Source organism: Bos indicus, chromosome 3 (assembly GCF_029378745.1).
Source record: "Bos indicus isolate NIAB-ARS_2022 breed Sahiwal x Tharparkar chromosome 3, NIAB-ARS_B.indTharparkar_mat_pri_1.0, whole genome shotgun sequence".
Lineage (NCBI taxonomy): Eukaryota > Metazoa > Chordata > Mammalia > Artiodactyla > Bovidae > Bos > Bos indicus.
Genome location: NC_091762.1, coordinates 120,858,992 through 120,881,470, shown reverse-complemented (window position 1 = coordinate 120,881,470; position 22,479 = coordinate 120,858,992). Strand labels below are relative to the sequence as shown.

General features: G+C 52.9%; 2 long non-coding RNA genes across 4 annotated transcripts; one reads left to right on the top strand and one right to left on the bottom strand.

Moving 5' to 3' along the window:
* Positions 1-5,436: 5,436 nt before the first annotated feature.
* LOC139182324 (uncharacterized) lies at positions 5,437-9,855 on the bottom strand. Of its 3 annotated transcripts, none has more exons than XR_011565997.1 (3): positions 9,439-9,855; positions 7,582-9,295; positions 5,437-5,936 (listed from the first exon to the last, which is right to left on the bottom strand). It is a non-coding gene; the product is annotated as an uncharacterized lncRNA (long non-coding RNA). The 3 variants fall into 3 exon arrangements; XR_011565995.1 differs by having other exon boundaries at positions 7,358-9,295; positions 9,439-9,851; XR_011565996.1 differs by lacking the exon at positions 9,439-9,855 and having other exon boundaries at positions 7,358-8,640; positions 8,930-8,993.
* Positions 7,947-10,897, top strand: LOC109556615 (uncharacterized). Its single transcript, XR_011565998.1, has 4 exons — positions 7,947-8,088; positions 8,239-8,967; positions 9,159-9,266; positions 10,679-10,897. It is a non-coding gene; the product is annotated as an uncharacterized lncRNA (long non-coding RNA).
* The last annotated feature ends 11,582 nt before the right edge of the window (positions 10,898-22,479 follow it).

Here is a 22,479-nt window from a genome sequence, read left to right as displayed (position 1 = left end):
GATCCAACCAGTCAATTCTAAAGAAATCAACCCTGAATATTCATTGGAAGGACTGATGTTGAAGCTGAAACTTCAGTACTTTTGCCCCCTGATGCAAAGAGCTGACTCATTGGGAAAGACCCTGATGCTGGGAAAGATTGAGGGCAGGAGGAGAAGGGGACGACAGAGGAGGAGATGGTTGGATGGCATCACCCACTCAGTGAACATGAGTTTGAGCAAACTCCAGGATCAGTGAAGGACAGGGAAGTCTGGTGTGCTGCAGTCCACGGGGTGGCAAAGAGTTGAACACGACTCAGAGACCGAACAACTGGAAAGTGCAATTAGAGACAGAATGTGAATCAGCCATGGTAGAAGCATAGAGGGAAGGTGGGCAAGGATGTGGGACAGGTATCCTTGAGAAGGAGACAGAAACGCCCTCGCATGCCAGGGACGAAAAGCTTGCAGGCTTTTGGAGGCTGAGGAATGGAGCCAGTGGGTCAGACGGTTGCCTTTGTGAGAGGAGAGACTGGCTTCTGCGCTGCCTGAGTCAGGAGTAGACCTGGGAGTGGGGCAGCCTGGCCACGTGGAGTAGTTGCTGGAGAAGCAGAAAGGAATTCCGCCCGATGGGCCTTGTGAGGTCCCTTTGCAGACTCAGTTAGAGAAGCACCAGCTGCCAAGGTGCGGGATTTTCCCTACGATTCTCCACAGGCCTAGGAAGTGACCAGTGTGCCTTTACACACTAGCATGAGCCCCCAGCAAGTAAGGACCCAGGCCACTCTGCACTCTGCTCCTCCCCATCCCTTCCACACCAGCGGGTCTCACCCAGAGCGCCCACCTGTGGGCCCAGCCTGGGGGGACCCAGCATCCGTGGTCAGGCTCCAGGTGAGTCCAGGAGCACAACGGAGATCCCAGGCCAGGCCACAGCCTCCGAGTCTGGGAGAGTCTTGACAGAACTGAAGTGACAAGGTGGCTGCATGGTCCAGCCGGGGTCCTCCCTTCCCCACCCCCCTGTCCCGGGTGGGAGCAGTCCCAGCCCACCTGGGGGCTTTGGAGAAGCCAGCTGGCTGGTCCCTACCAGGTGAAGGCCTGTCCCGGGAGGAGGCGGCCATGCGCAGTGGACCCCCGCCTCGTCCCCAGGGGGACAGCCCGGCCGTGGGGGCGGGGCCGGGAGAGGGTGGCGGCCATGCACACGCAGGGAAGGCAGCCCCCCAGCTTCCTCGGGGTTGAACGCAGGGTGTGAGGCCAGGCAGGAGCCCCGGTGACCCACCTCAGGGCCGCTGCCCGGAGCCCCTCATGAGGGGGAGCTGCCTGCCTCCCCTGCTTTGAGTCCTGGGCCCCCACTCCCAAGCTGGTCGCCTCTCAAGTGACTCGATTCTTGTCCTGTCTCCGGGAGTCAGGGTCTCTGTCCCAGTGGTGAGGCCGACCTACCGGCCTGCCCCCACAGCCCCCACAGCCCCTGCAGCCCCCGCAGCCCCGTTCTCCAGCCTGGGCTGCCCGGGCCACACCGCTGCGCTAGGCAGAGCCGGACCGCAGGCAGAGCCACCCCGCACACAGAAGCAGACGCCTGCGCCTGGCCCCTAATAGAGCAAAGTGTGAAGAGAAGATTCCCTTAATCCTTTTCAGAGTACTTTTACTTCCCTGTGGGCAAAATTTCAATTTTTATCTCTTGTTCAGTTCTTTGTTTAAAGTGACAGCTTTAATAATCAAGAAAAACTGAGGTCTCAAAAGAGATCTTACAGATGTGAATTCAGGCATGTTTTGACACCTCACATTTTTTACCCTGAAAACAAAAGATAGTTTCATTTAAGTCAGATATATCTTTGCATATATTTTTCCTTTGAGAGACCCTCACCCTCAACTGTGTAATAAAGGTGAAATCTTGGTGTGGTGGGGTGGTGGTTCAGTTTTCTTCGACTCTTGCGGCCCCACGGACTGTATCCTCACGGATTCCTCTGTCCATGGAACTCAGGCAAGAATACTGGAGTGGGTTGCCATTCCCTTCTCCAGGGGATCTTCCTGACCCAGGGATTGAACCTGGGTCTCCTGCATTGCAGCCAGATTCTTTACCATCTGAGCCGCGGGGGAAGCCCTTGACATCTCCGTGTATACCATCTGCTTTTCTGCTTTTAATTACGTGATCTCAGATTCCAAACTGAGCAAACTGAGATGAGACATGGTCCTCGCTTCCCTGGGGACACAGGCAGACGTGCGTGAGCTTGGGGACAGGGCTGTGCCTTCCTCTGCCTTGGCTCCCTCTCCACCTGGGCTCTAACCATGCCTTGGGCAAGGGCAGCAGGAGTCACCGGACACGCAGCTGTGCTGTGCTGGACAGGGTTGTCCGGAATCCCCAGTGCCATGCTGTCAGGAGGTGGGGCCTTGGGGAGGTGGTGAGGTCGTGTGGGTGGAGCCCCACAAATGGGATCACTCTCCTGGTTACAGAGCCTCCAGGAGTCCCTCTCCCTGTCTCTGTCTCATTCTCTCTGTCTCTGTGCTTCTGTGCCTCTTGGCTTAAGAGCCAGGGCCACGAGGATCTACTCTGAGCTCCCAGGCTCCCAGCCTTGTCCATGGCAGTGGAACCAGAGCCTCAGGAAACCTTCCCACCAGAACCCCTGTCTGCATGTGGCCGTCCCAGGCGCCAGCCACGACTCCCCACCCTTCAGGAGGTCCTGTCCCTCCTGCCAAACTGCTTCAGTGAGCAGAGCTGGGTGCCAAACACATCCTATGAGCTTGTTTTTAAAATGATATTCAATCAGCATACTTTCTGGTCCATTTCCTAGTACCATAATGCAAGACACAGGGTAATTACTCCAAATGCAAGGAGATAAGAAGTCTTTCCTTTGGTTGCAAAGACAATTTATTCAGTATTTCTTCACAGATGAATCCTCAGATAAAATAAAAAACTGGAAAGGTTTTAATAATTTCCTATTTTATTTCTTGGCAAAAAAAAAGGAGAACAGATAATCATCAACAATAAGGCATCTTCTCTTTGTGAGCACAAGCTAAATGCCTCCTACTTTCTAAATGTCACTGCTACAAAATACGTCTATAACTTCTGGGATCTGCACTGTTCCACAGGGGCTGCAGAGGCACCACTGGGGTGAGATGTTCTGAACAGGACAGTGTGGCCCAGCTACACACCTCCAGGCCCCCTTCCACCCCATGCAGGCAGGTGGGCCTGTGCTCGGGCTGTCCCCTCCCCTCGCCCTGTGCTGGCCATAGGTGGTGGCCGAGAGCTCAGAGGTCAGCCCTGGAAGAGAGCATCACCATGAAGAACCGTGGCTGCAGGGCTGGACCGCCCACCCCCGCCTGTCACTCACACTCACACTTCACTGATGTGTCCCCGCCAAGGCACCAACCTCAGGCTGAAGAACAAATCTAGCCCAAAGAAAACTCTTGATCAGTTGGGAAAATGTAAAAATCAGGTGGCAATTAAGCCCATACCTGATGGTTCATTTTATGTCACCTTGGCTAGGCTGTGTGTCTTTCTATGGGAAGTTATATACGCTAGATATTTATAAACAGCAGTTAATTCTCACAATCTGGAGGCTGGATGTCTGAGATTAAAGTGCTGACCTGGTTGGGTTCCTGCGAAGGCTGGCCTCACAGTTGCAGATGCTGACCTCTCCCAGTAACCTCCCTGGGGTCTCTTTTCTAAGGGCACTAACCCCATTCACTGGGCCCCACCCTCATGACCCATCACCTCCCCAAGTCCTCACCTCCTGACACTATTACTCTGGGGATTAGGAGTCCAACATATGAATTTGGGTGGACATGAACATTCAGACCATAGCTCCACAGTACTATTTGGCATCAAACACCACCTAGATGTCACCATGAAGATGTTTTTAGATAGAATTGAAAATTAAGTCTGCAGACTTTGAGTAGAGCAGGTCATCCTCCATAACGTGGTGGCCTCCTCGAGTCAGCTGAAGGCCTTATGAGGAAACACTGAGCTTCCCCAAGGAAGAGGGGTCTGTGCCCAATCACAGCCTCAGACTCCAACTACAGCATCAGCTTGTTCCCGGTCTCCAGCTGCTGGTCTTCCTTGCAGATTTCTTACTTGCCAGCCCTACAGTTGTGTGGGCTATTTCCTTAACATAAATCAGTCTCTAGACAGATAATAGATAATTGATAGATAATAGACAGTAGAGCCTATTGGTTCTGATACACCCTATTTCCTGCTGCCTCTGACAACGGGGTCAGCCCTGGGTCTGTATTTCTGCAGTACACGTGCCCACAGGGACTGCACAGAGGCTGACCTCAGAGGGGTAGGCTCCGGCCACTCCAGTCTGACCCCAGACACCACCCAGGCCGTGATGGGCCAGCACCAGCCTCTGGGTCTCTGCCACCTCCTCAGCCCCTTCGCCCACCACCGACGTGCATGGCCCTGTGCCAGGGCCATGTGGGGTGGATGTGGACAGCTCATGTGGGAGGACCTGGTGGGCACTAGGGGATAGATGGGTGGGTGGGTGGAGGGTGGATGGATGGATGAGTGTAGATGGATGGTGGGTGGGTAGATGGAAGTATGGTGGGTGGGTGGTGGTGAAAGTATGAACAGCTGGATGGGTGGATGGGTAGACAGAGGGTGGTTGGTGGGTGGGTTCATGAATTCGTAGATGGGTATGTGGATGATGAAAGGATGGAGGGAGGCGTGAGTAGAAAGAGTCAGCCTCTCTCTGCAGCTCCATGCCTGCTGATAGTCCAGGGTATGATGTCCTCCTGCCTGGACTACTGCAGTAGAAAATGACCCACCCGCATCAGCTCTCATGAACTGCCATTCACTCTTCTCACTGCAGCTAGGAGTAAGGCTTCAAAGTGATGCTTTATCACATCAGGCCTGCACCTAAAAACCTTCCATGACTTCCTTTTGGTCTGAATAATGTCTTCCCCATGATCAGCGGGCTCTGTGGGACTCAGCCCCAGCCTTTACCAGCTCTGTCCTGCCCTGTGTTCGGCTGTCTCCAGGCTCCAGCTCCGCTCTTCCACTCCTCGAGTGCCCCAGGGTCTCTCCTGTCCCCAGAGCTGTAGACACTAGGGCATCCTGCTCCAGCGAGTATCGTCTTCTGGAGAACACCTGCTCATCCTGCAACTAAGCAGAGGTGCCCCCAGCCCCCCCTAGCCCGCCAGCCCTCTGTGCCATCCAGGCCCCTCGGCTCCTCATGCTCACCACCGCTGCGCTCAGCCTCATGTAGGAGGGGTCTGACCGTGTCTCTCAGGGCCTGAGGGAGCCCGTGAGGGGCTTTCCCTCACCTTGGTATTTCCAGCGCTAGACCAGGGTAAGTGCTGGAAAATCCTAGATTAGCCATGAAAGGTACATGATGAAGCAGTGGCAGTGCGGTTTCTTGCAAAGGGCCAGACATAAACTCCTACTCCAGGTCCATTTGGTCTCGGTCACAGCAGCCTAGGTCTTCCCTTCAAGCTCATAGTAGCACAGGTGATACGACCAACAAGCATGGCTGAGTGCCAATAAAACTTTATTTACACAAACACCGATGGACTCATTCAGGCCAGGATTCATAGTTTACTGACCCTTGTTCAGTTGCTGAGTCATGTCTGACTCTGCAGCCCCATGAACTGCAGCATGTTAGGCTTCCCTGTCCTTCACCATCTTCCAGAGTTTGCTCAAGTTCATGTCCATTAAGTCAGTGATGCCATCCAACCATCTCCTCCTCTATGGTCCCCTTCTCCTGCCTTCAGTCTTTCACAGCATCAGGGTTTTTTCCAATGAGTCAGCTCTTCCCATCAGGTGGCCAAAGTATTGGAGCTTTAGCATCAGTCCTTCCAATGTATATTCAGGATTGATTTCCTTTAGGATTGACTGGTTTGATCTCCTTGCTGTACAAGAGTCTTCTCCAACACCACAGTTCAAAAGCATCAATTTTCAGTGTTCAACCTTCTTTAGGGGCCAAGTCTCACATCTGTACATGACTACTGGGAAAAGCCATAGGGTTTGACCCCTGTGATAGTTAAACACAAAAAAGAGAAATTGCTTTAATTGGATAAACAAGAATATTCCTCTTTTCTTACCTGCTTTCATTATAAAATTTGATCTTTAAAATGTAAGCACACCAACAGATTATGGGTTCTTCAGAGCCATTAATAACACCCAAGGGTCTCGTCTCTTTACTTTCATTAACAATCAGGCATTTTTAGTTAAAAAAAAAAAAAGGTGATAATTAACATACAATATGCAGCAACACAGGCCACGCATTCTCATTCTTAGTAAAAAAAAAAAAATTGCCAACCATTTGTGCAAGTATTCCTGTTAGAAGATCCTGATTTCAGCCTTTTCTACATAGTGCTGTAGTCTGCATTCTTTTGGAGCCCAAATAAGAATATTGTTGACTCAGCTAAATCTTTCTTAATGAATGTGGCTTAATTGTCCCAGGAGTTCTGCTCAGTGCTTCAAGCCAACATAATATAACCACAAATAAATAGAAACAAAATCACCCTTGAAGAACCAGTGTGCCTGCTCAGGTCAGATGAAGCCAGAGAGCTGCCAGAGGGCACAGCAAGCTGTGTTGCCTGGAAAAAGTTAAACACCAGAGAGCATGGTGGTTCTGATACTTTCTAGAAGGATTAAGATTACTTTCCCAGTCTTTAGGAGAATTAGGCTGAAGCTTAGTTGGTGCAACAAATTTAGAAATGAATGCACTTGCATTTGAAGATGATGTGTCTTTGCCTTGATAAATAAAAACTTTAGAACTAAACTGAACGTCAGCTGCAGGAACCTGCTTCTGGCATGGTTCTGATGTCAGCATCTTCTCACCCTCTCTAGTAATTTTCAGTATGCATTTCTATTTTCGTGTAGTTATTTATAGGAGCATTTTATCAAAAACCGGCTCAAATCTTTTTGGATGCAGGGGTAGTTCAAATGCACGAAGACACTCAGTATTCACTTGGCAATTGCCCCCAGAAACCCTGTTCTCCTTGAGTGACAAGATCAGCAGGGCAGCACGTGTGCTCCTGTCACCATCAACTTGAAATTTAAAGTTTAAAGAGTTTCACCATCAAATGCAGTGTCGTGGGCTGCCCTGAAGCAGGTGTTTATTATCCCGTGCGCAAGTGTGAAGCAAACACAAATCCTCAGTGGAAAACGGGCAGAGGACATGAGCAGACAATTCTTTTTAAAAACTGCACAAATTAGCACACTAGGTGCGGATTAGCGTGCAGTATCGTGTTGCATGGAGGTGACAAACGCCAGCGCCTGGAGGAGGTGCAAAGCTCATAAACAGACGCGGACCGGCCAGAAGAAGGGGAGACCGGGGTGGGCCTTCCTCCCCTGAAGCCGGAGGACACGCCCCACAGACAGCCGCTCCATCCTCGGGGCATTTGTTGTAAGCACTTAATCATCATCGATCATTTGACATGTACTCACCAGTAAAAGGCAGCACTGTGTCCCCCATCTGCTGACCTTGGCTCTTGGGGGCTGAGATGAGCCCCTGATGAGCCTCATGAGCGGGGGAAGTAAGAACAGGCCCAGGTCCAGCCCCTTATCTGGGGGGGTGTGGGGGCATGACCGGGAAGTGGGCAAGGACAGGGTCTACAGCTCAGGGCTGCCAGGGATCCCCGCTCCCCCTTCCTTCAGGGCCCCAGGCTCACTTCCAGGGCAGTTAGCCTGACCACCGCGCACTGACGTCAGCAACTCTCCAAGTCCCTCCAACGCAGAGCCTCCTGCTGAGGGGTCAGAGGTCATGACGTCATCTTGTTGCTAGTCACCATGGCCGCTGAGCTGAGATGCGGGTACTGTGACTGTGGTAACCGGTGGCCTCACCCCCTCCCTGAGATGCTGCCTGGGCTTGGCTTGGCGCGCGCGGGGGGTGAGGGGTGGGGGGGGATGGGGTGGGGGGGTGGGGGGGGATGGGGTGGGCGGAGACAAGATTCATAAACAGGTAACAGAGGGAAGTGCCGAGAGGAGAAGCACGAGCCTAGGAGAATGACAGCGCCCACCCTGCCCCTCCGAGGGACCCAGCGGCCTCCTTATCAGCAAGAGGCAGGGTCCTGACCGCGGTGCTCCCCCGGCCTAGCCCGGGGCCCACGGCTGCAGCCTGTGGGGTCTCAGTGGGACCAGCAGACATTACAGCAGGGTCACGGGGCCTGAGACGCCAGGTGCTTGGGTGGCGGGGAGGGGGTCCTGGCCGCACCCCGCCCCTGCCCACCGCCCTCCCGGGAGGTCCCGCCCCTCTCCTGTGATTGCAGCTTTCCTGGTCACAGGGTGAGCCTTTCCTCTTCTCCTCTGCTTCCTTTCTCACCACAAAGGGCGTTCATTTCACATCCCTGAAGCTGAGAGGCCTGAGGGGCGGGAACCAGCCAGCGAGGCCCCCAGAACCGGCGCGGGGAGCCGGCCCACCCCTGCGCTGGGAGGCCAGGCGCAGAGCCGGCGAGAGAGCCCAGACTCAAGCCGAGACCCCGAGGGAGGGGGAGAAACGCCCCTGGTCTCCCTACCCACCCCGAAGACGCCGGGCGGGGCCGGGGGCAGCGCAGAGGCGGGGCCAGCGCGGCGACCCGAGGAGAGGCAGCTACCGCAGACAGGGCCAAGGGCTCGTAGGAGGGAAGCGGAGTCGGGCACAGAGCCCTTACAGACCTTGAAGCTGCGCTCAGAGGCAGACGGACCCCAGAAACAGAGTTCCACAAAGCGGAAGTTTTGTGGGCGCATTCCTCCTGCCGGCGGGAGGGGGCGGGTGAGCTCAGCCCTATCTGTTGCAGAGACTCGGAGGTCAGGGGAGAGGGCGCCCGACCGACGGTCCTGTGACCGCTCGCACCCCTTCCCCGGCCGCGTCCCACCCTCCTGAACACCCTCCACCCGCCCCGTAACACGGTGAGTTGCCCCCGCCAACTGAATCCTCTACAGGAAAGTTCTCTCTGTCCCCATCCATGCTGGGCGCGCACCTGCACCAGTGAAGGAACGTTACAAGGCCCGGCAATCCCCAAGCCTGCTTCACCGGCTCACCTGATGCGCCCCTGACATGCTTCACACACGGCCTGGAGGCAGGTATTTCTTGAGTAACTGAACCTTCCGGAAGGTAACCCTTACCTACTGTCAGAGTATTTTTCAAAGTAAAAGTCTTCCCCACTAAAGAGGAGCCTGTGTGTCTATGGGGTAGATGAGATCGGAAGGGTTATTCTTGGGGTCAGGGTCAGAGTCGGGGTCAAACTCAGGCACTTTCACCGTTCCGCAGTCAACGTCTGTCCCTGGGATGACAGATCCAAGGCCACATCCGCGCCCCGCCACTGCTCTTGTCCAGGCTGGAATCTCAGAACCGCACTGCCTCTCAGGCTGATCAGAGGTAACAGCTCACCTGGGCAGACGCACCCCCTGGACGAGGGAGGCCGAGGTGTAAACAGGGAAGATCTAGTGATCCCAGGGCAAAGGGGGCAGACGTGGGAATAACACAGAAGTAGCGTGAACCGCAAAGGTTCTTTGCTGTTTGAGAAATTCAGGTGATCCCAAACACTCACAGCTGCGGCTGGCATGTCCGAAGCAATGGTGGAGCGTGTCCAGTAAATAAACACCAACGACCTCCAAGATACTCGGATCGAGGCATCGATGCCTGAAGGGACACTCGTGTACTGACCCGTGCACAGACGTGTCTGAGCGTGTCATCTCATCCCGCCCACGTCTGTGCTCAGTCCCTGAAAGTCTGCACCATGACTCCAGCTCCAGCCATCACCATATGGATCACAAACCCTCCCCTTGACAGACATGCCCTAACAGGAACTTGGGAGAGGCTTCATTCTGGGAGCCCTGGCTTAGCACAGGACGCCAGGACACGGCCAGTTAGGAGAGGGTCTGCTCGGCCTGTGGGCACTACCTACACACTAAGCCAGGTCCCAACTCATGTTCCAAATGCATGTCCTTTTCCCAGGAGCTGTAGGTGCAAGTGTTCCAGTCCTTAGACAGGTCATGTTCTGCCCGGGAGCTCAGCCCCAGAACCGTGGAGGAAGCTCAGCCCCAGAACCGTGGGGGAAGCTCAGCCCCAGAACCGTGGGGGAAGCTCAGCCCCAGAACCGTGGGGGAAGCTCAGCCCCAGAACCGTGGAGGGAGCTCAGCCCCAGAACCGTGGAGGGAGCTCAGCCCCAGAACCGTGGAGGGAGCTCAGCCCCAGAACCGTGGAGGGAGCTCAGCCCCAGAACCGTGGGGGAAGCTCAGCCCCAGAACCGTGGGGGAAGCTCAGCCCCAGAACCGTGGGGGGAGCTCAGCCCCAGAACCGTGGGGGGAGCTCAGCCCCAGAACCGTGGGGGAAGCTCAGCCCCAGAACCGTGGGGGAAGCTCAGCCCCAGAACCGTGGGGGTGCCGGTCTACCACTTTCACACAAAGGGCCGCATGCCTCTGGCTGGTGTGATGCTCAGAGCCTGCCCCTCAGACACGTGTGTGGAAGCCCTGCCCCCGGCACCTCTGAGCAGGCCTGCCTTTGGAGGCAAGGTCTTTGAACAGGTGATTGAGTTAAATGAGGCCATTCGGGTGGGTCCTGATCCAATAGACCCAGTGTCCTTGTGGGAAGAGGGGATCAGGATATAGAGACCCACACACACAGGGTGGCCAAGCAAGGACCCGGGCAGGAGACGGCCATCCACAGGCCAAGGGGAGAGGCCTCAGGGGGACAAGTCCTGCCCACACCTGGGTCTTGGATTCCAGCCTCCAGGACGGGAGACAATAAATGTCTGTTGTTCGCACTACATCCATAATACTCTGTTACAGCCGCCTGAGTGGGCAAATGCAACTGTAACCCCAGACTTAACCCCGGACATCAGGAGTGAGCTGCAAGCAGAGGCCACTCGTCTGACCTGCCTGTGGGGTCGCTGAATTGCAAAGACGGTGATGGTCTCCAGCAGCTTCCCTCCGAATGCCAGCCTTGTGGTACCTCCAGTGTGGACACCAACTTCTCTGTCATTAAAAATCTCCATTGCTGCCTTCATACTCCTCAGGGTGATGGCTATGCTTGTCTCCATCTTGTCTTTCTTTTTCCAAAGTGGAGCTAGAAGCTCACCAGCTGAAAGCTGGGCTCCTTTCCTCTTGCTGCTGTTCTTGTTCAGTTGCTAAGTCATGTCGGACTCTCTGCGAGGACAGTTGAACCAACTCCACACATTCTAACGGGAAGGGGGCCCCAGGGACAGAGTGGGCTGCACCCCATGATGGGGCAGCTCCACGTGTGAGCGACATCACTCTTAAACCCCAGTCAATGGGCGGCAGCACCTAACAGATGAGTGGAAACAAGCCAGGATCGTCTCAGCAGCCCAAACAGGCCCTGATTGACAGAAAACCCCAGGCAGAGCGACCACAGGGCCACAGGCTTGCTCCAACCAGGACAGCAAGCCCTGACCTTCAGTGAGGTAAAGAATAAAGCCAGAGGGACTTTTCAGGACAGGAAGCAAAGCACACTCCCTCAGAGATGAATGTGGAGAGAACCTGAGAAAAAGTCAACCAGCAGGTGAGTGAAACAGAAGAGGCAAACCTCTCACATGAAAGGGAGAAGAAACGGTTAAAATACCAAAAAGTGGCACCGGAACATACATTTCACCCTCAGCTATCATCAGAACTTGTGTGGGGTCTCGTTACACACCATCAGGCTGCGTGTCTGTGATTGAGAAACACCTCCCACTGGCTCATCCATTTCAGCATGAGGGTTGGTGACACCAAGGAGCTGGGGGTGGCAGGGTCATAGGGCAGCCGTCCCCAAATTTCAGAGTCACAGTCAGCAGGGGTGTGAGCAGGGGCTGGGCACCTAGGGGTAATGTGGGGTCCTCAGTGGGAGACACAGGAGCGGATGAGCTGCCCCCGAGGGAGACGGAACAGTGATGGGTCAGGGCCATCTGGCGCCCCGCAGGGGATGCGGGTGAGGGAGGGGGCCGCCCGGGTGGGGGACCAGGCAGCCATGACATCCCCAGGCCCAGAGCTGTGCAGGGTGAAGGCCTGGCCCTGGGGTCTCGGCAGGTGGGAGGGTCCAGCCGGGAAGGACGGGCGAGGGCGGCTGGATTAGAGGAAGGCAGGGTGGGGGCCGGCAGGCGCGGGGCAGGGGGGTCCGGGGAGGCAGCCACAGGAAGGAGGGTGGCGGGGGCCCTGGGTTGAGGTGAGGAGGCCCCTCAGGTGCCCCCAAGCCCGGCGTCTGCAGAGTCTGTGGGGAAGACTGTTCCGAGGCCACTTTTCATCTCACCGCGGACAAAGCGGGCCTTCTCTCCACTGATGGACACCTCCTCTGTGACCCTCCAGTCGGTCAGCCGCTTAATTTGGAAAACTACACCACCAACCCACAGTGACCACTTTTTAACCCACGCTTGGAAATGGAGCATCGATTTCACATAGGTCACAGCAGCGCCAACACCCACGGGCTCAGTCAGGAAGGGAGTGTCCTGACGCGAGAGGCAGAGGCCGGGACACATCTGCCTGGCTGGCACCGCCGGGTGTGACGCACGTGCAGCCCCGTAACGAACCAGCCCTGCACGCGCACCTCTCCCAGGTCCTTCTTGATGCCAGTGTCCTTGACCTTCACTTACCGTCTTCCCATCTAGCAATGCTGATTGGTCCACTTCAGTGCTTTTAGGAGAAATACCACTGGAGATGATATTTTCGGTTTTGGTCACTCTCATGCCTATTTGGGCTTCCCTGGTGGCTCAGCTGGTAAAGAATCCGCCTGTAATGTGGGACACCTGGGTTCGATCCCTGGGTTGGGAAGATCCCCTGGAGAAGCAAAAGCAACCCACCGCAGTACTCTTGCCTGGAGAATTCCATGGAGTGGAACAGGCTGCAGTCCATGGAAACACAAAGAGTTGGACACGACTGTGGGACTTTCACGCCTATTTACCAGGGTGGGCGGAGATCTGAAGATTATTCTTTGTTCCTCAGTCTTGGACAAACCCTCAAAACCCCCTTACTAGGCTTCAGTACAGCTCTCCAGTAAAACTATGAAGATTTTATATGACTCATATGTGAAGCCATCATTCCTACAGAAACCTGGTGCCATTTAACAATTCCATACCCTGAAATTTCTAATCAAAACTCCAAGTAAAGTGTCAGACTTTTAACAGCTGGACCACTGCTTTGCTTGGAAGCTGAAAGGGGGAGGGAAACCTGATTGCATTAAAGTGAAGGCTCCCAAATGCAGACAACACTACTCTTTCAGTGGGTTGGCTGAGGCTGTTCGTCAACATAAACTGAAAACCATTCAACAGTCATCATTACACTGCCTACCACCAGGAATCAGGCAGGTATAGCCGACCACTCTCACATTCTATGGACTGTGAGCAGCCCAGATGCTGTTACAGGGGTGCCCAGAACACTTGGAAGAGACACTTGGCTGTTTGGAGGTCAGGGACCTGTCAGTCTAACTGATTCCCCCATGGTGGGACCAGGAGCCACACCAGACAATTGGTGCCCAGACAGCACCACCTCTAGGAATTTCCAGGCTGCTGAAGACTCTGCATCACAGCATTCTTCCCCTCTGGCCAACCTTGTTGTGGTGACAAAGCAAAAGGCTGCACAGTGTGGGTTCAGGACATTGAGATGCAGCCCCTGGTTTTGCAGAAAAGTATCAACTGCATGTGATGCTCAGAGAAAAAGCTACAGCAGCTTAGAGTTCGTGTCAGTGTCCTGCCTGCAACATCTGTACCGAAAGAGCAGAGTGTGTGGTGGGCTTACACAGTGGGGGGCACAGTCACCACATTTCATGTGACACATACAGTAATCACGGAAGCACACGTGAACCATGTAAACGTGTGCATTAGGAACACACTCATATTACTTCTATTGATTCAGTTCAGTTCAGTCAGTCATGTTTGACTCTTTGCAACCCCATGGACTGCAGCACGCCAGGCTTCCCTGTCCATCGCCAACTCCCAGAGCTTAGTTAAACTCACATCCATTGATTTGGTGATGCCATCCAGCCATCTCATCCTCTGTCATCCCCTTCTCCTCCTGCCTTCAATTTTTCCCAGCATCAGGGTCTTTTCCTATGAGTCAGTTCTTCGCATCAGGTGGCCAAAGTATTGCAGCTTCAGCTTCAGCATCAGTCCTTCCAATGAATATTCAGGACTGATTTTCTTTAGGATGGACTGGTTTGATCTCCTTGCTGTTCAAGGGGCTCTCAAGAGTCTTCTCCAACACCACAGTTCAAAAGCATCAATTCTTTGGCGCTCAGCTTTCTTTATGGTCCAACTCTCACATCCATACATGACTACTGGAAAAATCATAGTTTTGACGATTAGACTTTATCAAAATTAAAATCTTTGCTCATCAAATCACTGCTCTGACTGCAGATGTATATAATTCTCAAAAACATATTTGGCAAAGGACTGACACCTAGAATGCTGCTGCTGCTGCTGCTGCTAAGTCACTTCAGTCGTGTCTGACTCTGTGCGACCCCATAGACCACAGCCCACCAGGCCCCCCCATCCCTGGGATTCTCCAGGCAAGAGTACTGGAGTGGGGTGCCATTGCCTTCTCCGGACACCTAGAATAAATAACATCAAAACTTCAGTACAAACCACTCAATAAAACAACGGTGAAAACACCTGAACAAACAGCAAGCCAAGCGCTGGGAAATAAGCCATGAGAAAACTCTCAGCAGACCAGCCACAGGGAGTCGAGTGTAAATGCCACACAACGGGAAGAATGGCAGAATTTACACAGCTGACGGCGCCGGTGGGGAGAGGGTGCTGAGCACTCCGAACAGCGAAGACAGGCTGGGGGGGGGGTGCCCAGCAGCTCCATAAAACTAAGCAGGTGCCACCCCTACAGCCTGGACCCCCAGGGCAATGGCAACAGACGTTTTCAGGAAGAGAAGGGCCAAAGCAGACGCTCAGCAGCCAGACGTCCCGCTGCAGAGGAGCCCGAAGGCAGGAGGGGTGGAGAACAGGGAGGGTTCGCAGAGGTCCCTCCTGTCCCCACCGCACAGGTGAGTCTCGACAGGTGAGCCTGGCACGTGTACTGTCCTGTGAGGCTACAGGCAGGCCAGCCCGTGGTGGAGACATGTAGGACCCACGACTGCATCAGGGAAATGGCAGGGGACCTGGAGAGACCCCGGGAACTTTGTCTCTGCAGGGGCCGTCCCACACTGTTCGGAGTAGCACGTGTCAAAGCTCCATGAGTGCTCCAACATTCACTGTGTGTAAACTCTGCTCCAGAAGGAGAAACGCTGTGAGTAGGCATCGACCTAGGATGAACGGGGAATAAAAGGCTGGAGAAGTGGGTGGCGAAGTGAAGACAGGCGTCTGGTGAGAGAGATCTAACTGGCAGTTCTTAGTGGGTCGGACAGGTGTTCGCTGAAAAATGCATTCTGTTTGCAATACATCTGGTGTTTTCTCCCCTTTTAATTCTTCCCCACATCTTCCCAACATTTCTCTGGAAAGTGCATGCGCCTTGTCACCTGAGAGCTGAAACAGGCATGAAGAGAAAGGCCCAGCATTCGTCTGGTGTTGTTTCTAAGGGGCCCTGTGTCAACAGAGGCATCCGGCTGTGGACTCATAGCTCAACCCAGGTCCCCGGCTGTATCGTCAACACCAGTGATGTCCCCTGCCTGCCGAGGTTGGGCGTGATGAAGCCACAGCACTTCATCCAACACATGACCAGCTCAGGGGTCGGCTCCTGTGGTGCAGTCGGAGAGGAGATACACCCCCATGGACCTAAGGCGGGAGTGGGGGAGGAGGAAGGGAAAGGAAGGATATTCAGAATTAAGATAGAGAAGCAGAAACAGGACTGGAAAAAGTAAACATTCAAACTTTTAAAAGGCTACACGTCAACCTGTAAAGAAACATCGTTTGGTCTGCACGTCTGTGGCACAGATCTGACTTGCCTGGGGCTCCGCTGGCCACAGAAATGGGGATGGTCTCCAGACTGAGTCTGTGTTTGACGTGGGCGGCTGCACCGTCGGCTCGAAACCCCAGAGAAGTGAGCTCTGACAGCCGATCTGCCTCGGACCCGATGAGTCTGAGGGTCGTGTCTCATCCCCTCCTGTGTCCTGGAATCTGTGTGGAGCTTCAGTTCTCTTCCGTTGTGGCTGAGACACATTTTAAATGTTTTTTAAGTTTTACGACTCATTTTCCACCAGGTTGTCCTGTGCCTTCTGTTTTGCCCCAAGAGAGAATTATTTTGTTGGTATGTGTCTGATTTTGCCAAATCCTGACTATGTTCTAGCTGGACCAATCTAAGTGGAGGCTGGAGGACCAGAAGTCGGGGCTGGGGGGCCTGTCTGGAAAAGGAACCCTTCCTCACTGACCTGAAGCTGGAAAGACCTTGCTGCCAAGAAGTGTGCCCGAAGGTGAACTCATCACAGAGAAGGTGTCTGCTCCAGAACACAGAGCCAGGCTGCGGAGCCTGGGAACAGGAGGGTGAGCCCTGGGGAGGGGGCTCTGCCAGGCTCAGGGGGTCTGCAGGTGCTGTCCATCCCAGCGCTGGAGGCCTGGGCACTCAATGGGCCACCCCCCCAGGAGGGCCTCCCCAGTGCGCCCAACCCTCGCCCTCTGCATTCTGGTCCTTGCTATTAGGGTGGGCGGCCCCAGGCCCCAGAGCCACACCCCACCTGCACGCGTCCTTCCCAGGTGCCCAAGCTTCCCCACCTCAGGGTCATGCCCCTCCTCTGCCCAGCGCCATGGGCTCTGCTGGGAGGGCCACTGCACAGATGCTCAGGGCCACTCCTAACCTGTTCCTCAGTGAGGAGTGACCAATGGAGCCACTGCCGCTCCAGCTCTCTGCACCACCTGGTCGTGGGCAATCAGCCCCCCACCGTCTCAGACACCTTTGGAGATACTGGGTGGCTCCTGACTGGACCAAACAGAACATGCCACCAAGTTCAAAACCAGAGCGACGAGACCTAGCATCACCCAGCCCAGCCTTCCCTCCCAGGGAGCGTCTCGGAATTACCCCTGCAAGGCTGGGCCCCCCGCCCTCTGATCACCTCGGACCACCCTTTCTCGTGTCTTCTGCAGCCCCCAAACACGAGGACATTTCCTCCCCTCCCTCGGCATTTCTCCCTGTGCCCTGGGGAGCCCCTCACCATGGCCACCCTTCTCTGAGTGGGCTTACGGTCTGCCTCCCTCCCCACCACCCCCAACAAAACAGGCTGAGCCGGTGGGAGTCTGGGGGTTGAAGTGACAGCAAATGACTCTGCTGCTGTTGTCCTTTGTGGTATCTCTTCTATCGAGTCAGGGATTACTCAGCTGTTAGAATTTAGGCCTCATCCTTATAAAGCATTACTCATCAGAATCAGGGTGCTGTCAGGAACCCTAACCCTTGAGGCACAGCCCATCTGTGACTGCAGACCACCCCGCAGCACTCCGAGTAGCAGAGACAAACAGCTCTGTGGTCCAGACGCAGATGCCGACCTTAAATGTGGAAGGAAAGGAACTGATGCTTTTAAGTGCCAAACAATCATAAACTAAACCAATTAACGGTGATTATTATTAAATATTCATAATTTGGATGCTTTAATATGACTCTAGAAGTTGTAGCTCTAGTAATTTAGACATGTTGGATACAATAAGCACATCAAGAAGTCTCCGAGAAAGAATTAGACATGCACACCCTCTGCCCATCCAACCACCCTCTTCCCTCTACCTGCCACCCACCCATCTGCCCACCTACCCACCCACCCAGTCAGCCACCCTTCTGCCCACCCACCTACCCATCCCCTTACCTGGATTCCTACCCACCTGAAAGTGCCAGGTGCACAAGAATGATGACTCAAATGCAATAAAATGATAATATTTGGGGAATCTGGGTGAAGGGTTTATTGGAATTACTTGTACTATTTTGCAAACAATTTCTGTAACTCTAATTATTTTAAAGTCAAACGATTTTTAGCAAGCCCTAGAAGCTCACAGCCTCAAGCAGGAGGGTCCATGCTGTCCCTGGCCCCTGTCTGGATGCCACAGTCTGAACAGTGGTGGGGGGGCCGGACCAGAAGAGTCAGTGTGGCCACCGCGGTCAACACACCAGTCATCACCAGAATTTCCACCCCAGAGAGCAGCCTGCGGCTACTCCACCACCTGGCACCCAGGACAGCAGGTGACGGTCGGTGAGGGGCTGTGTGGACCCCAAGTGCTGAGGCCTGTCCTCTCAGAGCAGCTGTCAGAGGCCCACCTTCCAGGAGGAGGTGCCCACTTGGCCCCCAGTCCCCGAGGTCAGGCGGCTGCACCCTCCACCTCTGCCAGGCCTGGGCAGACCCCACCCGCTCCCTGCTCCTTGACCTTGACCTTGACCTCTCTGCTCCCCTGGTGTTTCTCCGCCTGTGTCACAGTGGGTCCTGGGCACCTCACATGGCTGTCCCTACCATGCACACATTTGCTGCAAAAAACATTTTCCTGGAGTAATAATAACATGTTGGCTTTCAATCCTCCCAGAAAAGACCCTGAGCTGAGGGCACTGTAGTAGATATAATGGTCATCTGAGTTAAATTCACCCATTCCGGTCCATTTTAGTTCACTGATTCTTCACTCTTGCCATCTCCTGTTCGACCACTTCCAATTTGCCTTGATTCATGGACCTGACATTTCAGGTTCCTATGCAATATTGCTCTTTACAGCATCGGACCTTGCTTCTATCACCAGTCACATCCACAACTGGGTATTGCTTTTGCTTTGGCTCCATCCCTTCATTCTTTCTGGAGTTATTTCTCCACTGATCTCCAGTAGCATGTTGGGCACCTACTGACCTGGGGAGTTCCTCTTTCAGTATCCTATCATTTTGCCTTTGCATACTGTTCATGGGGTTTTCGAGGCAAGAATACTGAAGTGGTTTGCCATTCCCTTCTCCAGTGGACCACATCCTGTCAGACCTCTCCACCATGACCTGCCCATCTTGGGTGGCCCCACATGGCATGGCTTAGTTTCACTGAGTTACACAAGGCTGTGGTCCGTGTGATTAGATTGACTACTTTTCTGTGATTATGGTTTCAGTGTGTCTGCCCTCTGATGCCTTCTCACAACACCTACCATCTTACTTGGGTTTCTCTTACCTTGGGGTATCTTTTCACAGCTGCTCCAGCAAAGCACAGCTGCTGCTCCTTACCTTGGATGAGGGGTATCTCCTTACTGCTGCCCCTCCTGACCTTGAACGTGGAGTAGCTCCTCTTGGCCCTCCTGCGCCTGCACAGCCACCACTCCTTGGACATGGGGTTGCTCCTCAAATGACCATTATATCTACTACTGCGGGCAGGAATCCCTTAGAAGAAATGGAATAGCCATGATGGTCAACAAAAGAGTCTGAAATGCAGTACTTGGATGCAATCTCAAAAATGACAGAATGATCTCTGTTTGTTTCCAAGGCAAACCATTCAGTATCACAGTAATCCAAGTCTATGCCCCAACCAGTAATGCTGAAGAAGCTGAGGTTGAACAGTTCTATGAAGACCTACAAGACCTTTTAGAACTAACACCCATAAAAGATGTCCTTTCATTATAGGGGACTGGAATGCAAAAGTAGGAAGTCAAGAAACACCTGGAGTAACAGGCAAATTTGGCCTTGGAATACAGAATGAAGCAGGGCAAAGGCTAATAGAGTTTTGCCAAGAGAATGCACTGGTCATAGTAAACACCCTCTTCAAACAACACAAGAGAAGACTCTACATGTGGACATCACTAGATGGTCAACACCAAAATCAGATTGATTATATTCGTTGCAGCCAAAGATGGAGAAGCTCTATACAGTCAGCAAAAACAAGACCAGGAGCTGACTGTGGCTCAGATCATGAACTCCTTATTGCCAAATTCAGACTGAAATTGAAGAAAGTAGGGAAAACCACTAGACCATTCAGGTATGACCTAAATCAAATCCCTTATGATTATACAGTGGAAGTGAGAAATAGATTTAAGGGCCTAGATCTGATAGATAGAGTGCCTGATGAACTATGGAATGAGGTTCATGACATTGTACAGGAGACAGGGATCAAGACCATCCCCATGGAAAAGAAATGCAAAAAAGCAAAAATGGCTGTCTGGGGAGGCCTTACAAATAGCTGTGAAAAGAAGAGAAGTGAAAAGCAAAGGAGAAAAGGAAAGATATAAACATCTGAATGCAGAGTTTCAAAGAATAGCAAGAAGAGATAAGAAAGCCTTCCTCAGCAATCAATGCAAAGAAATAGAGGAAAGCAACAGAATGGTAAAGACTAGAGATCTCTTCAAGAAAATCAGAGATACCAAGGGAACATTTCATGCAAAGATGGGCTCAATAAAGGACAGAAATGGTATGGACCTAACAGAAGCAGAAGATATTAAGAAGAGGTGGCAAGAATACACAGAAGAACTGTACAAAAAAGATCTTCACGACCAAGATAATCACGATGGTGTGATCACTCACCTAGAGCCAGACATCCTGGAATGTGAAGTCAAGTGGGCCTTAGAAAGCATCACTACGAACAAAGCTAGTGGAGGTGATGGAATTCCAGTTGAGCTATTCCAAATCCTGAAAGATGATGCTGTGAAAGTGCTGCATTCAATATGCCAGCACATTTGGAAAACTCAGCAGTGGCCACAGGACTGGAAAAGGTCAGTTTTCATTCCAACCCCAAAGAAAGGCAATGCCAAAGAATGCTCAAACTACCGCACAATTGCACTCATCTCACATGCTAGTAAAGTAATGCTCAAAATGCTCCAAGCCAGGCTTCAGCAATACGTGAACCGTGAACTTCCAGATGTTCAAGCTGGTTTTAGAAAAGGCAGGGGAACCAGAGATCAAATTGCCAACATCCGCTGGATCATGGAAAAAGCAAGAGAGTTCCTGAAAAACATCTATTTCTGCTTTATTGACTATGCCAAAGCCTTTGACTGTGTGGATCACAATAAACTGTGGAAAATTCTGAAAGAGATGTGAATACCAGACCACCTGACCAGCCTTTTGAGAAACCTATTTGCAGGTCAGGAAGCAACAGTTAGAACTGGACATGGAACAACAGACTGGTTCCAAATAGGAAAAGGAGTACGTCAAGGCTGTATATTGTCACCCTGCTTATTTAACTTATATGCAGAGTACATCATGAGAAACACTGGGCTGGAAGAAGCACAAGCTGGAATCAAGATTGCTGGGAGAAATATCAATAACCTCAGATATGCAGATGACACCACCCTTATGGCAGAAAGTGAAGAGGAACTAAAAACCCTCTTGATGAAAGTGAGAGAGGAGAGTGAAAAAGCTTAAAGCTCAACATTCAGAAAACTAAGATCATGGCATCTGGTCCCATCACTTCATGGGAAATAGATGGGGAAACAGTGGAAACAGTGTCAGACTTTATTTTGGGGGGCTCCAAAATCACTGCAGATGGTGATTGCAGCCATGAAATTAAAAGACGCTTACTCCTTGGAAGGAGGGTTATGACCAACCTCGATAGCATATTAAAAAGCAGAGACATTGCTTTGCCAACAAAGGTCCATCTAGTCAAGGCTAGGGTTTTTCCAGTAGTCATGTATGGATGTGAGAGTTGGACTGTGAAGAAAGCTAAGCGCCGAAGAATTGATGTTTTTGAACTGTGGTGTTGGAGAAGACTCTTGAGAGTCCCTTGGACTGCAAGGAGATCCAACCAGTCCACTCTAAAGGAAATCAGTCCTGGGTGTTCTTTGGAAGGAATGATGCTAAAGCTGAAACTCCAGTACTTTGGCCACCTCATGTGAAGAGTTGACTCATTGGAAAAGACTCTGATGCTGGGAGGGATTAGGGGCAGGAGGAGAAGGGGACAACAGAGGATGAGATGGCTGGATGGCATCACTGACTCGATGGACGTGAGTCTGAGTGAACTCCGGGAGTTGGTGATGGACAGGGAGGCCTGGCGTGCTGCGATTCATGGGGTCGCATAGAGTGGGACACGACTGAGCGACTGAACTGACTGACTGAGGGCACAGTGTCTGGGCCGGGCAGGTTGTCCTGGGGAGATCCACAGACGGCCGCTGTGATGCTCCCAGGGCTCCGGGGACCCTGCACATGGCTCCCGCAGACCGTCCATCCCCAGGACACGAGCACAGGGTCCCAGACAGAGATCTGGCTGCATAAGGCACAGAAAACAGAATAAGGGGGCCTTCCCACAGACGCAGGGCGGTGGGCCCCTGGACCACCACCCACAAACAGGGGCCTCCTCCTCCCGTGGGACTCTCGCTGCCCCTCCACTCCCGGAATGATCCAGCATCCCTGGAGCAAGGATTGCCAAACACCAGCTCAAGGTCAGGTCGGCCACCCCAGCACATCGGCCCATCGAGAATTCCGGAGTTGCCTGCGGCAAGGGAGCAGGAGCAGAGGAAGACGGGCGTCTGAAAGGCAGAGTCGGCTTTCGCGTGTTGCAGTTCGACGTTTGAATCTCAGCTCTTCAAGGCACGTGCACAGGACTGCAATCCGCAGAATTCAACATGCAGTTCCACAAGGTTAAGCCTGGAGCTCATAACAGATTGCTAATCTCCTCTGTCAGTGTTTCCTCTAATTCGATTCCTTTTTCTGTTACTATTGTTATTTATCCCAGGGCTTGTTTTTCTTGTTGCCTGTGACTGCAGTGGTCAGCTTTATCGTTTCTATTAACTTCTGTGTCTCCCCAA